The 4,356-nt window shown below is 45.2% G+C and overlaps 1 protein-coding gene across 7 annotated transcripts in view; it reads right to left on the reverse strand.

Moving 5' to 3' along the window:
• LOC104862338 (EEF1AKMT4-ECE2 readthrough transcript protein) overlaps nt 1-4,356 on the reverse strand; it is a 38,879-nt gene that overhangs the window by 20,148 nt on the left and 14,375 nt on the right. Inside the window, exon 1 of one of the 7 annotated variants that reach the window (XM_033762603.1) lies at nt 128-325. The exons of 5 other annotated variants lie outside the window; for them this stretch is intronic. The gene's annotated coding sequence lies outside the window, so the exon portion shown is untranslated. Of the gene's footprint in view, nt 1-127; nt 326-4,356 lie in introns of those variants that run through there. One more of the 7 variants, XM_033762605.1, reaches the window with a different exon arrangement.

Consider the following 4,356-nt stretch of genomic DNA (forward strand, 5'->3'; position numbering starts at 1 on the left):
CGGAGCGCGGGCCGCCAGCCCTGTGGGGACCCCTCCATCTCAAAGGCGCTCTTGCCCTGGACTCGGGCCGTCACAGTCCTTGCCCCCATTCTCCAAATGGAAGGCCCTCCCCAGTCGCTTTAAACACCTTAGAGCAACGATGCCTTCCCCAGGGACATCTTCCTCCAGGAGCCGGCACGGGCCTTCTGCACAAAGAGCGCCCCCAGCAGCCATCCACAGGAGGCCTACACGGGGCTCACAGACCGGGGTCCACAGGCAAAAACACGGCCCAACGCACAGCCCATGCACACTCAGACACGTGCGTGCACTCTGCACACTCACAACGTGTGCACACAACGCATCCACACTGCCCCTGGGTGCGCCCGCACACTGAGAGCAGGGGCCACCTACACTCCACACAGCCCACACTAGCGGACTTCCACTCTTACACGTCTGCAAGACCGCTCTTTCCCTCTCCGAGATAATTGCTGTCGGCAGTTCATCTCCTGAAGGGAGGGTTACAGATGGTGACAAATCGGCAGGGAAAAAAACAGCCATGCACGGATATTTAAAGAAAAGACATGCTAACACTTCTAACTTGGGGAAAGCACACGATTTTATTTGGGAGGTTTACAAGGAAGGAAAAAAAAAAAAGCCGGAGCAATATTTAACAGGAGCGATAGTGTGGCATCCATGCATCTGCCATCTGCTTTCCATATTGTTATTCCTTAATCAGGCCTGGTGTTGTCACAGTCTGCTGCACACAGAGAGCCTGGTGTATTTTACAACCAGGGAAAGAGTCAGCCTCATCCTTCCCTCCCCGCTCACAGAGGATTCGACCTGAGAAGACTTGAAGTGGCAGCAAATACATAATGCATTTCCTCACTCCTACCCCAGTTCTCAGACGTCGTGTGGCGCCAAGTGGTTCTAGCATGGAACATTCCCCGTGGCTGAGAAAGGGTGAGGATGAATGAATGGATCGGGCTGACAAGTGTTGGATTGCTTTCTTGGGCGTTTTTTCCACTCCAGAATTGCATATTCTCAAACAGAAAACTAACAGATCGGCGTCACTGGCTCCAAACTCAGTTTCCCCATCTGTAGAATGGAAATAAGAACAGTGCCCATTTCAAAGGGTCATTCCAAGAGCTGAACTTGAAAAGGTATTTGTAAGTGTTTTGGATGGGCCCGGTACAAGGTGTGTTATCATTGTTTCAGTTATTGTTATTATTAATTGTTATTATTATTCAAATCTTATAGCTAGAAACAGGAATTGTAAGGCTAGAGGGCGCCTGTAGAGGATGCAGATGGCTACATCTAGCTACACCGGGGTCTGAGGGGGCAAGGCCTTGGGAAGTCTGTTTGGGACGACCCTCTGGAGTCATTCCTGCTCACTCGGATGGGGATTCCGGGTCACAATACGCTCCTCCCTTCCCCCACAAAACCGGATATCAGAAACCAGGTAGTGTGACTGCCGGGGTTTCTGTCTAGATGTCCCCCAGTATCCCCTTGGAATATTATACTCAGCGGTGGATCAGCAGAAGGCACTGTAAGGAGGTGGGGCCTGCTGGGAAGAGTTGGGTCACAGTGGGTGTGGCCTGGGAGGGTGTAGCTCCCTCCCCGCCCCTCCCTTCACGGCCGCTTCCCTCTGGGATGCTGTGAGGTGAGCAACTTTCCTCCTCCCAGGCCCTTCCGCCCTCTTCTTCTGCCTTGGAGCCTGGTGACTATGGGCCCAAACATCTGCAAACTGTGAGCCAAAATAAAACTTTCCTCCTTTAAGTTGTGGGTGTTGGGAACTGTGTGTACGTGACAAAGAAAGTGACTAACACAGGCTGTAACCGCAGCTACTGTGTAAGGACCTCGTGGCAACAAGATCATCAGAGTTAGTCCAATGGCCTCGGTAACACCACACCAGAAATAGGGGCTTAGGAAGCACTGCTATGTGCCAGACAGGGTTCTAGGTCCTTAACATCGATGTACACGTTTACCCCCGTGATACTCATGAAGCCATTCTACAGATAAGGAAACTGAGGCAGAGAGAGGCCACACAGCTGCCAAGTGGCAAAGCTGGATTCAAACCCAGGGCATCAGACTCCTTTTTGTAAATTTCAGCAATATGAAATTAAAAAGGGGCTATTCTTCCTGTCAGCTTTAGTTGCTAATCTTTTATCACATCTCCTCTAGGACGAGTAGGTAAAAGAAACACCTTACTTTTCAAGCCAGGCAATCCTGGACTCAAATCTGGGCTGGGGCCAGGGATGTAGCTCAGTGGTGCCACATCTGTCTGGCAAGCTCAAGGTCCTGAGTTCGATCCCTGGCACCAGAATAAAAAATTGGGCTTGATTCTCAACCAGCAGGTATCTTTACCAAGTTCTTTGACTTAATCTTCCTCACCCCTAAAATGAAACCAAGTATCTCTTTTTCAGATAATTAAATGTTTACAGTGTTATTAAAACCCTGAGATGTTACAGCATTGTTTATGGCTTTGTCAGATTTTACCAGGTTTGACCTAAATGACCATTATCTTTTCATGACTCTCTCTCTACCTCCTTGCTGCCCTCCTCCCTTTCTTTCTTTTCTCCTTTCATTCTGTTTTGTATCGTTTTGTTTGTTGAGACAGGGCCTCCCTATGTAGTCCAGACTGGCCTCAAACTCATGGCAATCCTCCTGCCTCAGCTTTCCAAGTGTTGAGACTGCAGGTGTGCGCCCTCATGCTCAGTCTCTTTCATGACCAAAATAATTTCTTAGGCCCATAAACTATTCTAGACTACACGTTAAATACCTATGTATAAGAGGCTTAGAAGTGGCCCTATTGTATAATTTTATTTTCTTTCCTCTGTGTTTATCACTTTCGTGTTTTCCTTTATCACTGTTTCTCTATTCTCCTATTTTTCTCACCGTTGTGCTCTGACTTTGTTTTGTCCTTATTTCTCTAACTTGATTCTGAATTGAGAGGGAACTGACAGTTCACTCAAATTTACAAGCACAGTGTGGTCCTGATGGTGACAGGAAGCAACAGTGTTTAGCATTGACTCAGAAGGGGATATGGGGACTCTCACTGCTAGTGGTTTACAGATTGACACAACTTTTTTTAGAAGTATGAATCAAAAAGCATAAAAATGTGCGCACTCTGACCCAGCAGTCCATTTCTAGGAAAATGTTCTAGGAAATAATCATTATCCAGTTAGCTTTTGCTCCATAACAAACCATTCCAAATTTAGTGGATTAAAATAACTTTTTTTTTTTTTTTGGTACTGGGGATTGAACTTGGGACCTTGTGCTTGTGAGGCAGGTGGTGGAACCATTGAGCTAAATCCCTGGCCCTAAAGTAACACTTATTTTTAATTGGGTGGTTCTTCAGGACTGGGCCAGCTCAGCAGGAATCAGATGGTCTAGGGTGACCTAGGATGTTCTCATTTTAATTTTTGGGCTTCAGCTGGATGTCTGAGCCCTGTTTCTCTGTAATCTGTCCATGGCTTCTTCATGCAGTAGTCTCAGGATTCTAGACAACAACATAAAATCTTTTCAGTACATAAAAATCTTTTATTTGCTAATGCCCCTGTTGGGCAAAGCAAGCCACATAGTCAGGCTCAGATTCAGGGATGGAAAACAAACTTTTTTCCCCCAGTAGTACTTGGGTCTTCATACTAAGCTACATCCCTAGGTAGTAGTTTTGTTTTGTTTTTGCTAGGGTCTCATTCAATCACTAAGTTGCCCAGGCTGGGCTCAAAATTATAATCTTCCTCATCAGCCTCCCAGAGTGGTAGGCCTACAGGCATGCACCACACCCAGCTTACACTCAACTTCTTTGCTGGCAGGCTACAAAATATGGTGATCATCTTTTCTACAAGATTTGTTCACCACAGCACTATTTATAATAAAGATGGAGAGAGATTCAATGTCCAAGAGCCCAGGGCTTGTTGAATAAATCAACCACCTATAAAATGGGGAGCTGCACAACATTTACAAATAATTGGAGTTAATTCTATGGGGAAACCTCCATACATGAGTAGAGTTAGGTGGTAAATAAGAGTTATAAAATTTCATTTCTTGTGAAGCAAAAATATATCTGAGCATAAGTTGAAAAAAATTGGAAGGATATGCAACAAAATGTTAGCATGAATATATAAGTCTGACTTTAAGTTCTTTATGTTTATCTGTATAACAACAGTTAACATTACTATGTACTCTATATATGTTAACTTATTTAACCTTTGCAATGACCTGGGAAGATACAGTCCACCAATATCATTTTTTCTATTTTACAGGCACAAAACCTAAGACACAGGGAAGCTTAATAACTTGCCAGAAATCACACAGCAGGTACAAGATTGAACTGAATCTAGACTCTCTGCTGGTTTTTTTTTTTTTTTTTTTTTT

The sequence above is a fragment of the Fukomys damarensis genome, unplaced genomic scaffold (assembly GCF_012274545.1).
Source record: "Fukomys damarensis isolate Sample0158 unplaced genomic scaffold, DMR_v1.0_HiC HiC_scaffold_12, whole genome shotgun sequence".
NCBI lineage: Eukaryota > Metazoa > Chordata > Mammalia > Rodentia > Bathyergidae > Fukomys > Fukomys damarensis.